The following is a 13,323-nucleotide window of genomic DNA, read 5'->3' as shown; positions in this document are numbered from 1 at the left end:
CAGCCTTCTAGTTAGCAGTCAAGTGTCTTAGGCACTACGCTACCTAGTATTTTGTAATTATCTTCAAATTCAATATTTGAAGGTAATCTAAACATATAGCATTTAAGTTATTGTTCCCCCCCTTTAAGGTGCAAATTTAGAAAGCACATTTGTTTTACATTCAACAGTTCACTTACATTTGATTTCACGCCCAATTACCATCTCCAACCATAAAAAACTCTTCTCCCCGTCCCTCCATGTGACAACCTCCTCCCTGTGCCCGTAACTATGCATTCTTGTCTGTCCAGCTTTCCCTCTTTGTGAATGTTGCCCCTCTGATGTCTCATGGCTAATTGATCTAAGGAGTGCATCTCCCTTGAGTAGGTAAGTACATCACCCTGGAGTAGGTGTTTCACCCTGGAGTAGGTGTTTTTTATGTAGGTCTTTCTACGGTTGGGCTGAGAGAAAATCCATAGAAGTGAGTCCATCTCTAGGTCTGAAGGGTAACCTGGGGCCATGGTCTCAGAGATTCTAGCAGTGTCTATCTGCCCTGGTAATTTTTGTGTTTTTTAATAATTTTGTTCCACATTTTTCCTCCCACTCTATCCAGGATCTCCATTTTTGATTCCTTTCCAAGTAGTTGGCATCAGTAGCAGTGCACCATCTAGTTCTTCTGCTCTTGGGGTCATGAAGGCTGATGTCCTTGTGGTCCACCTTATCCTTGGACTAATTGTTCCCAGATGTCTTTTTTTATTTTCTTCACTCTTCTTTGCTTCAGATGAGAGGAGACTAATAGTTGCATCAGTTGGCTGCTGGAAAGTTTTTAAGACCCCAGTCACTGCTCATCAAAGTAGGTTGTAAAACAAGATTTTTATGTACTATGTTGTGCCAGTTGAGCATGATGTCCCCCGAGACTATGGTTCCAAGTCTGCAGGCCTGATGATTCTCTCTTTCAAGGTGTTTGGTTGTCTCTGAGAAGTTCTTACTTATCATACTGATAACTTTTCTTCAAAGATTTTCCTACAAATATCTTATAAATTCAAATGCAATGTGATAGTGATGAGATTTTTGTGTTTGTTGTTGTTGTTATTGACATTATTAGCCTTCTTAGTTTTGTTTGTTTCTTTCTTTTTGATTTCCTGCAAATTCACATTAAGTATAAGTTTAGGGGAAATAGAAAATGTTCTCATTTGTAATCATCCCCCTATTTATATTTATGTTTGGGGTCCCTCAGTAGTGCAAATGGTAATGTACATCACTGCTAACTGAAGTGTTGGAAATTCGAGTCCACCCAAAGGCTCCTCAGAAGAAAAGCCTAGTGACCTACTTATGAAAACCCTGTGGATCACAGGACTGCTCTGGACAAACATGAAGTCACCATGGAGTCGACTCGAAGACAATTTTTTTTTTTTTTTACTTACTTTTCATTGTCCTGGTAAAAATATGGTCTAATAAAAAGCAAAGAGTATGATACCCTGAAAGCATGATAATTTCTAAAGTCCAAAAAGTGATTCTTACAATATGTAGGGGTTTGCACAACTACTAAGTTATTCTTGTAATCCACCTCCTTCCTGTTCTCCAATGAGCAAAGGTGGGTAAGAGGAACTGCCAGGCACAAATTGAAGCTTCCCATTTGTTTCTATTATCCAATAACCTAGAAGGATATGTTGCTGTTAGGTGCCTTCGAGTTGTCTCTGTCTCATAGTGACCTTATGTACAAGAACACGAAACACTGCCCAGTCCTGGGCCAGCCTCACAATCCTTGCTTAGAAATATATTATATATACACTTATTATGGGAGCTCTGGTAACATAGTGGCTAAAGGCACTTGACTGCTAACCAGAAGGCTGGCGGTTCAAATCCACCAGCAACTCCTCGGAAGGAAGATGGGGCAATCTACTTCCGTAGTGATACTGCCTCGGAAACCCAAGAAGGGGTCGCTATGAGTCGAGTCCGGCTCGACGGCACATAACAACAACAACAACATACACTTATTATATGTGTGTGTGTGTGTGTGTGTATTTCCTTCTATTTGAAGGTGGCAATAGTATTTGCTTTGTCAACTATTGTTATATTCTGTTTGCACCATTGTCCCTCCTATGCTGTAAATATTTTCATTTATTACTACAACCAGGTAAAAAAAATAAAAATAACCAGAAACATCCAGCATTGCAGAATCCACAGTTTTGTACTTGTCATAAAAGTTGTGAGAGACTGAGACCATAGCTCATGGATGGATAAGTAGCAGTTTCAGTTTTGTAATGCTTTATCTATATGTAACAGACAACTATTCATGAGAAAGGAAGTTTAAGACCTGTAGGTTAAAAAAAAAAAAAAAAAAAACCTCTACTCAGATTCCAGGAAAATGCCCGGTTACTGAAGTTTGTTTTTTCTTTTTTTCCTCTTTACAAAATGTCTGCACTCAGATTAGCATTTAGGTCACACTCCAAAGACTTAAAAGTAATCAGCCTTATAAAGCAAGTTTATTCCTAATGTATCATCTCAGTGGTTTTCTTTCCCATGGAGTAATATTTTGTTTTTCTATGATTATCATTAGCCACACAGGAGATGTTTCCTTATGTAAATGAGCACTACTTAATCAAATATAGGTTTTTAATAACTTAGCTTTTTTAAAATTTGTTTGCACATATAAATATGCTTATGCATAAATTACTATATACTATACATACACAAATTACAGTGTTACCTTGATTGCAACTGGAAGTTTTGTGAATATTTTTCCATTCTCTGTAGAAATTATAAAGCATAAGTGACTCTGGTATTTCACAACTTCCTCTTTTGGTTCACTATCCTTTTACACAGGAAAAAAAAAAGTGGCTAGAAGAGAGAGCTAAGCAGAGAACAGCTCTTTGAGGTGCTGACATTTTAACTCAGCTACATAAGCAGCTTAAGAAGCTACTACACATAAGGCATAGAGGTAAGAAGAAAGTGTTATTTGTTATTTTTCACTTTACTGGTTGGTTTGCTATTTATATAACAACAATGTAAATGCTGGCCAGATTAAAAGTAATCTGATAAACTTGATGATTTTCTCAAGATAGAAGTCAATATGTTAAATGAAAAAGTTTAATGAATTTACAAAGTTTAAATTTACACACAAGCTTTTAAAAAGCTGAACAGTTTTAAAGTTCTCATTGATCTCTAAAGTATTTCACTTGCAAAGAAAACATTTTCTATTTATTTATTTATTTGAAACTTTTCAGACAATTCAGTGCTGAAAGAACGTCTGAATTAAGAAAAACTTTGAGTACCTGTCTTCTTCCCTCACCTCCAATTTATTTATAACAGTTGTAAATCATCTCACATATAATCAGATTTGTTTTTTGCTTATTATTAGTAGGATATATTCCTGATAAAAATTATCATACTTATCTTTAACTACTATGAACATATATTGTATAGTTTAAAAAGTAGCCTTTCAGCATTATTTATTCATCTCATTCAATTATGCTGATGTTTAAAACCTTTAGAAAATTTAGTTCACAGGATAAATAATATGATTTGAAAATCTAAATAAGCTAATATAATTTTAGAAATTCATGGCTTTCCTAATCAGATTAATTTGCATTTATAAATATTTAAAAATGGAACAGGCCCTAAAACAGAATAAGACCACATCTTTGGATTCATAATTGGAGATCAAACTTAGTTGAAACTGATTTCATTAGTGAAATTCTAAAATAACCTAAATTAAGTAGCAACTTTTTTTCTTGTTGGTGTCACTGTAGAGTAATACTTACACAAATTAATTGTACTTAACACAATTGTTTTCACAATATAGCAATTTTTAAATGTTCCTTTTAAAAGCAGCAAGCTTCTTTATACTTTGTGTAAAAACATTATACACATTATAATATATCATTTAATGCAGCTGAAAAAGAAAAAAAAATGCAATAAGTGGAATTACTCCTTGGTTATATATGTGGTAGTTTGGTTAGTTTGCTCTGAGCACTTTTAGAATTTACCCATGTAGGGAAGATGACACACATCACACATTTTTTCTGTGAAATTTGGTACTCTAAATATTCCAATTAATATATTTGTATGCTTACTTAATTTGTTTTCTTTTAGTCAGAACAATCTCATCTTTTCCAAAAAAAGAAACTCTGCATGATTCCACCAATTAATTAATTTAATTTTTATCATTTGGATGACAAGAAACTGGTATCATGGTAGTTGTATTACATTACTTGATGTTTGGATGCTATTCTTTAACTCATTTTTATAAATGTGCTGTAACAAGAGTTTCTGGGTTTTGAATTTAGGCGAAAGGGAAGTAGATTCTTAGTGTTACAAATTCAGGAAATTAACTGTTGACTTGTGTGACATTTTTAAGAAGATCAACATTTTAAATTAAGTTGATAATTATGAGAAACCCATTGAAATTGTGCATCTTCATCTTTATGTATTAAACACTAAGCACAACTACTTCCAACAGAACCTGATCATGTCATTTGCAGCGATATCACTTTCAATGTCCCCACTTTCATTTAAGTTCAAAATAGTTTTAAATATCTAGAATTTTAAATGTGCTATGGATGTGAAATATGTAGTGTGAAACTGTAATGAATAACAGATAACAAGGAAGAGAAAATATAGCCCATGAAAATTACAATTTAAAATTATTAGCTTGTAATTCAGAACCGTGAATGAAGACCAAACCATAGAGAAAAGCTATATTACCTGAAAGACAAATGTTTTTGGTTGTCGTTTTTGTTGAGAATTATCAATTTCTCCGAATGAGCATCCTAGTTCCAGATTATGAGCAGTAAATTTAGGTTTTTTAGTTTTTATTTTTCTGTCTGAAAAAAATAATCTATATACCAAAATGGAAAGAAAGAGTACCTGTTCTGTGTGAGTTGCCATGAAACATACAGATTCGTGTTTTTTAGAAGAATAGCAGGAACATTGTATAATGCTTTTTATTTCACTTATTCTCATTAGAGAAAACATTTAAAGCTTGCTCCCAAATCCAAGTTTTCAAAATGAAATTAGATAATAATGTCCTAAACCATTCATTTCTGAAAAACATATTTTGACATTTGAACTGGAGACACATTTTACTGTAAATGATTTCAATTACATCCACATGACACAATTATTTAAGATACCAAAAACCAAAACACCAGACTCACTGCCGTGAAGTCGGATCCTACTCATAGCGATCCCTCCTTGGGCTTCTGAGGCAATATCACTAGGGAAGTAGATTGCCCAACCTGCCTCCCAGGAGCCGCTGGTGGGTTGGAACCTCCAGCCTTCTGGTTAGCAGTCAAATGCCTTAGGCACTATGCCACTACTAATTGATCCTAAAAACTCTGACTGCTGTCTAGCATTGTGAAATTTTATCACTGTCTTAAAATAGTTTTCAAAGCATGATTGGCTTTGTGACCCTTCTGTCTAGCTGGGTCACCTGTGAGACCATTGATAGCCAGGGTTGATTTTGCTAATTAAGAAAGTATCTCCTTCATTCTTCATGGTGTGACCCTCTCAAAACTGTTCACCTGTAAAAGACAAATACCTCACTCATAGAGGGGTCTAAACCACTCTCAAAAATACATTATTTTTCAATTATTATTTTCGTCTGCAAGCAATGGTACTATTTATTTCTACATAAAAGACTACATTTCCAAAAGAACTTTTGAAACATTTTGTTCTGTTTTCCCATCTTCCGACCATCTTTTCATTTGCAATAAGAAGAAAGTTTATTGCCTGAAAGAAAGTTTATGGTTTTGAGTGCAAACTAAGGAAGATGGTATGTTTAGAATTTTAAAATAAAACTCTTCTAAATCTAGATAATGTAGATAATAGCCTTTAATGACAAATGTGTGTCCTTCTACATCTATGATCTCCTACTTCTTTTTAATGGAATTGACTTTCAAATAAGTGCCCCATGTAGCATATTCCTATTTATTATATTAATAAAAAAAAATACAAATGCCTTCAAATTGACTCCAACTCACGGTGACCCCATGGGCATTGAGTAGTTTTGTGCTCCAGAGGGTTTTCAATGGCTGAATTTTCTGAAGTAAATCATTAGGACTTCTTTCTAAGGTGTTATTGGGTGAACTCAAATCCCCAACCTTTTGGGTAGTGGTCAAATTAACAAGTCTGTTAATTGTTTAGGAGCTCTGGTGGTATAGTGGTTAATGCATTTGGCTACTAACCAGAAGGTTGGTGGTTTGAATCTACCACCCACTCCATGGGAGAAAGATGAAGCAATTGGAGTCCATAAAGATTTGCACCCTTGGAAACACAATGCGGGTCTCTATCAGTCTAAATGGGTGGCAGTGAGTTAGGTTAATTGTTTGAACAAACTTCACTAAATAAATAGATAAAATTACTGTGTCCACAAAAATATGCATGTACCATGTCCATAGGAGCACTGGTGGTGTAGTGCCTAAGGCATTTGACTGCTAACCAAAGGATGATGGTTCAAAACCAACATCCGCTCCTCCTCAGAAGAAAGATTGGGTAATCTACTTCCATAGAGATACCCAAGGAGGGGTCACTATGAGTCTAATCAACTCGAAGGCAGTGAGTTTGTCCATAAGATAAAATATCTACCTCATTTTTATACAAGGAATAAATTTGGAAATATAAAGAAGGGCAAGCCCTTTTACATGAATAAATATTTCCATCAAAAAGATAAGTGAAGCATAATCTAATTTACACATCTGCACTCTAGAAAATGAGAACATCTTTGCTTCTTTCTAATTTCTAAAATGTAAGCAATTTGTTGTCTGAGACTTGATGTCATCTCTCCAACACTTACCTGACATCATTGGCAATTTCTATTATTTTACATGAACTAAAATTAGACACTTAGATTTAGTGTTTTCTAAATTTCATCTAATTTTTGATTCCATCATTCCATAACATAACATAAGGGATTAATATTAGAACCATGGAAATGAAGCTAGCTTATTGATGTGGCTCTCTGAAATAGTTCAAAATTATCCAATTTATTATTATTACAGATAGTTTACACCAAGTAAACTTTAAACTTTACAGATGTTGTTGTTTGTTGTTGTTACGTGCGTTGAGTCAGCCCCAACTCACAGCAACCCATCCTTGGGTTTCCAAGGCAGTATCACTACAGAAGTAGATTGCCCCATCTTCCTTCCAAGGAGTGGCTGATGGGTTTGAACTGCCAGCCTTCTGGTTAGCAGTCAAGCACCTTAGGCACTAGGCTACCAGAGCTCCTAGTTTACACTAAGCCTTTAGTTTTTTTAAATATGTACTTATTATCACATTTTCAAAATCATTCTCACTTTAGAAACAAATATAAATAGTAGTATGATCTTGAATAAAATCAGCACAATTTCCTCTGATTCTGCAAAAAATAAAAGTAGAATTTTTTTCTTTAAGTATATTTTAATTCCTTTTCACTTTGCATAGGAAAAAAGTTTCACACAGGCGGTTTTTATTCCTTTCCTCTGTTGGTGAATAGATCTGAATTAGATGAGAGATGCTCTATTTTTGCAATTATGTCGCCATTGGAGTAAAATAAAATAATATATTTGATGGCAATGAATTATTTTTTTAATGCTTACCAGGAAGACCTGTTACAAATCATTTACTTCAAAAACATTTTATTTGAAAATAATTTCAAGCTTAAAAAAGTTGTAAAATAGAAATAGTGTAATGAACCCCAGTATGCTCTTACCAAGGAGCGTTGCTGGTGATTGCTAAGTACTGGGCTGCTCATGAAAAGGTTTGCAGTTTGAACCTACATAGTAGCTCCCCAGAATAGAAAGGCCAGATGATCTGCTCCTTTAAAGCTGATAGCCTAGAAAACCCTATGGGGCTGTCTTATGAGGTCACTATGAGTCAGAATCAACTTTTCGGCACCTAAAAAGAACAGCACACCCTTACCCAGATATGTCGATTCTTAATATTTGGCCACATTTGATTTATCATATTATTTTTCTGAACCATGTAAGGGTGTGACAAACACTATGGCCCTTGACTTAAGTGGATATTTCCTAAGAATGTTTCTAAGAATAGAGATAGTCTCTTACGTAACCACAATACAGTTGTCCACTTCATATATTTGCACTTATACAGTACTTTTGTCTGGTACTTGTCTAAATTTCACTTTTGCTGTTTGTGTCATAACGTCCTCCATAACGCGTTCCTTTCCAGTAAAGGATCTACTCTAGAGTTAAATATCACATTTAGTTGTCGTGTCTCTTTAGCCTCCTTTAATCTGGAACATTTATTGATCTCTTATGAAAATGACAATTGTAAAGAATACAGACCACCCATTAACTCTTTACTTTTTATATTATTAGTTTTTATTATTGTTATGATTTGGGCAAAAGTTTACAGAGAAATTCATTTTCCATTCAACAGGTCACACACATTTTCTTTCATGACCCATAATGTAGCAGCTCTCTTCTCAGTTCCTCCCTGTGGTTACCTTTTCCCTGTGTCCTTCTTCCCTATACATTCCTGCCCTCTCAACTATCTCCTTGTGCAAATGCTGCCCTTCTGATCTCCCATGGTTGATTGCTATGATGAGTGAAACTACCTGGTGTACTAATGCTTTACTATTAATAGAATGTTCCTTATTGTGTGTTCTTTGGCATTTCCTTATGTAGTCACAAGGTTGTGGTTATATATTTTCTGCTAGAATATTATTACTTAGGTGATAGCCCTTTTCAGGCTATCAGATGTAGAGATACCTGGTGTTCATGTGTCCCAAATTGCTGATGCTGTTTAATTCCACTGCCCAGTTAAGGTGTTACCTGATTTCTCATTGTATATTGGCTGCTTATTATCAAAATTTTACCTTTGGATTTAGCATTCATTGATGCTGTTGTCTGATGTAATCTGTCCTATAATGGTTACAAAATAATGATTATCAGACTTTAGCACTCCCCTCAGTAAACCAAATTCACTCCTTCCACATTGGCAGTTCTTCTACCTCAAGCAAAAGAATTTTCCTCTCCTCTCTTTATTTAATTATTGATTCATTTATCTACCTACTTGTTACTAGTACAAACCCATGAATTTCTATTTTTCACAATGGCTCATTCCATTTACTGCCTTAATTATTTTGGTGACATATTGTCCATATTTGGCCATTGGAGCCTCTTTCAAGCTATCCCCTCTGCTTTTGTAACATGCCACATCATTTGTGTCAGCACGTCCTAATTTCTGTCAAAACAAGATGCTTCAGACTGATCTGATATACACCCTGCCCCACCCCTGGAATCATTCATTTCACCGAGAAGCTCCAGTTCCTTTTTATGGACAATGGTACTAGAAATCAAGATATGATTCATGGCCACTGGAATTGTTTTGTTTATCCAATTCCAATTCAAACTCACAAGATTCTTTCTCACCTTTTCCTAGTCCACATTTACATTCCTCTTCTTTCACTGAGTGAGCCAGGGTGACTCCTAAGAACATCATTGTATTTACTCATTTGCTCAATCCTATATTACATACAAATAGTATGGGATTTGCTTTATCCAAACCACTACAATAAACAAATACCCTGGAAAAGAGTTAAGCATTTCTTTGCACTTCCTCACCCCACACCCATACTTCACTAAATACTGCGATTTATAAATTTCTTGGATGAGTTATTACTTCCTCCCCCCTTCCTTGATTCTGTCTCTCCTTCTGTTCCTCACTCTTTCTCTCTTTCTTTCTATTCATTCAGGATGAGAGTGATATTCATTTGAATTGTAATTAGACTCATTTGTTTCAATTTGTTTTCAGTTTTAGGGGTTTTTCCCTTTATACTGTTATGTTTTAATTTCATTTTTTTGAATTTTACTTTTAATCCTATTTTTTCCTAATCCATGGAGATTAAATGAGCTCTGGTAGCAAAGTGCTTAAGGCATTTGACTGCTAACCAGAACGCAGGTGGTTCAAACTCACCAGCCACTCCCTGGTAGGAAGGTTGGGCAATCTATTTCCGTAGTGATACCACCTCGGAAACCTATGGAGGGGTCCCTATGAGTCGATCCGACTGGACAGCAGTGAGTTTGGGTTTTGGTTACCTTAGCCAGTACTATTAAACAAACTTTATATATCATAATTCCATTCAGGGATAGCTATTTGAGTTAATGGTTGAAATTTTACCTTTGTGTTTCACTTCTATTCAATCTATATTCATTCTGAAGTCAACTTACTCTTCGCATATTTTGAAAAGTACAGTTTCTGAAAGGGAAATAGATAAATGTAGTCATACTGGTACATGATCAAGCTTATGGATTTATTGCAGTTTTTTGTTTTTTAAGTTAAATGGAAACATATCATATTAACAGAAAAAAGAAATTAGAAAAGTAAGGTAATGAAAGAAACAACCATGGATTTGTAGAGTCCATAGCTGTGGGGGGTGGGGGAACATGCCTCTTTATATAAGTGATTCCAGAATGTTTCTGTTCATAGAACTCCCCCATATTGCTCCAGTACAAACAACTATAAATTCACACTAATATTTGTGATAGGAAGAGAAAGTGAGTTGCTGTGAAAAGATTCATTTACAAGTTCCATTCTGTCAATTATTGACTTCTGATCTTGGATGAGTCATACTCTTTCCTCTCTAGATATCTAGTCCTATAATGTTCAATTAAAAATCAATGTCTTCTCAATTTCTGCCAACCTCTGGGTTTTAATCTCCAACCGACTGTTCAAAAAATCATCACTCAGATGTTAGCAGGTCTCTCAACCTCAATATGTCCAAAATAAAGCTACTCGTTTCTTACCCTTCTCTTTACTCTGTCCCTAATCTTCTTTTGTCAGTACATAGCACCTTCTCAATGGCAGTGGTTTTGGTTTTCGGTTTTACATGCAGTTACCCAGGCCAAAAGCATTCTTGACTCTCCCTAATATCCAACCTATGAGTAAGCCTGTCAGTTCTTTCTAAAATATATCCCAACACTGACTACCTTTCCCACTATAAGACGCTGTCATCTCTTTTCTGGCTGTAGCCTCCTAAAACATCTCTCTTTTATACTCTGCATTCCTGCTATCATGATCCTTTAAAATATAAATCACATCATGTGACTCCTCTGCTCTAACTCCCTCAGTGGCTTTCCATTGTAATTAGGATAAAATCCAACTCCTTCATTATAGCTTATATGAATTGTCTCTGCCCACATCTCCACCCTCACATCTTCCCTTTCACCCCTTCCTTCATTCACTATTCTCTGGCTCTGCTCCTCATTTTGCCACACACCATCCTCACTCATTTGGGTCTTGGGGACTCTGCTCTGCCCTTTCTCTGTCTAGCATGCTCTTGGAACTCACCATCCTGCGTGTGGCACAATCCCTAATTTTATTCAGGTCTTCGCTCAAATATCCCTCTTAAGATTGTCTTCTGTGATGGTCAACATATTTAATTGTAGTATCTTCAATCCAGTCATTCTCTACTTTAATTTGTGCGTGATAGTGTGCGTTACTATATAAAATTCTGAATTTTATTTGAATTTAAGTGCCATGAGGACAGAGATTTGGTCTATTTTGTTCACTGCTATATCCTCAGTGCCTAGAACAATGCATGAAACATGGTAGGTGCCCAATAAATAAGTGGCGTTTAAATGAAAGGCCTCCACATCTCTGAGCCTAAATAAACAGCCTTTATAAAAATAGCATCCACCTCGGAAAGTCCTCTGGAGGAGGCCGTGGTTATTGTTGCACTCTAAACTACCATGCAATGTCTACTTGGGGTTACTACTGTTAAGATTGAATCAAAGGAACTGAAACAAAAATGTGGGCCCTGAGACAACAAATAGACCGAGAAGTTCTCTTTTTTCTGTGTTGACCCTTTTCCACTGAGCTAAAAAGAAACAATGTCGCAGTGGCTACCAGTAACCTCTTAAAATCCTAGGGGACAATTACTCTGCATTGCTTCTCCCACTGCCTTTGCACTGGTTCTCCCCCAGCCTCCACCACCAAGAAAAACATGTGCCCTCTCTTCTTTGCCAATTCGGATTCACTGGTTTCCTCAAGCACAGATGGAAGAGTGATCTCCCTCCAGAATCCTTTCCTGATTAACCCTCTGCCAGCACTGACTTCATGAGTGTGCGCATAGTTCACATATTGTTTTGTAATTAGTATCCTCTTATTTCTTGGATCTGTTTTTCATGTTAGTGTGTATTATGAAGCTATTTAGGGAAAACTACTTTTCTTGTACTTCCAAAAGATTGTGTTCCTTGTTGTGAACATGTGACTTGATTCTTCAAATTATTGGGCCCCAAATGATGATGATGATAGGTTCACATTACTTGTACTTTTTTTAGTACCATCATGTGTCACATGCTTTACAACATTCACTAATCTAATAACTTCATCGGCCTTGTAAAATATGTACTATTTTTCCTACTTTATGGATTTAATTAAAAAGAAAAAAAAAAAAGAAAAGAAAAGAATGCAGAGCTAGATAGCCTGATGAGGTCACAAAACAAATCCTGGTGTGACTATCTCTAATCTGGTTCTCTATCATGTCATTATACTGCCTCTGTTGTTGTTGTTAGGTGCCACTGAGTCGGCTCAGACTCATAGCAACCTTATGTACAAGAGAAGGAAACACTGCCTGGTCCTGCACCAGCCTCACAATACTAGCTATGTCTGAGCCCATCATTACAGCTATTGAGTCAATCCATCTCCTTGAGGGCTTTCTCCTGTTTCTCAGACTCTCCACTTTACCAAGCATGATTTCCTTCTCCAGGGAGTAGTCCCTTCTGACACATGGCTAATGCAGGTGAGACAAAGTCTGGCCATTCTTGCTTCTACTACATACTTAATGAGAAACAAGGTAGGAAAATCTATAATTCAAATATGGCTAAGAATTTACTGATTATATAGTACAGCCACTTCCAGGAAAGTTACTTTCTAGTAGGAATAATATTAAAAATATTAGATTTTCAGGTATCATGTGAGAGTTGTCCTTCTAACTGTAATCATGGCAAAAGATTCCCTGGAGGAAGCAACTTTAAAGTTATACCATCAAAAATGTTTCATTAGGTAGAGAAGAGTTGGGATAATGAATTTTCAGAAAAAAACTCTGAGAAATGAGGGAAAAAAAACATATTTTAATATTATGTGAATTCAAAATTGAGCCATATTTTCCCCATTCTGTAACTTTAGCATGAGATATTTAGAGGCCTGGGCTTTGTGGCTCTTCTCAGGAAGTGAGTTTTGTGAAAATTGGATTTTAAATTGAGAGAAGCCTATGTTTTCATTTTTTTTTTTTTTTTTATTAGGATTTGGGTGAAGATTTACAGAGTAAATCCACTTTTCATACAGCAGCTCACATACACTTTGTCTCATGTCATTGACCAAAATTTACAATGCAGCAGCTCC

The sequence above is a fragment of the Orycteropus afer genome, unplaced genomic scaffold, assembly GCF_000298275.1.
Source record: "Orycteropus afer afer isolate SDZICR_OR568_19922 unplaced genomic scaffold, OryAfe1.0 scaffold00066, whole genome shotgun sequence".
NCBI lineage: Eukaryota > Metazoa > Chordata > Mammalia > Tubulidentata > Orycteropodidae > Orycteropus > Orycteropus afer.
Note: the sequence above shows the minus strand (reverse complement) of the source record.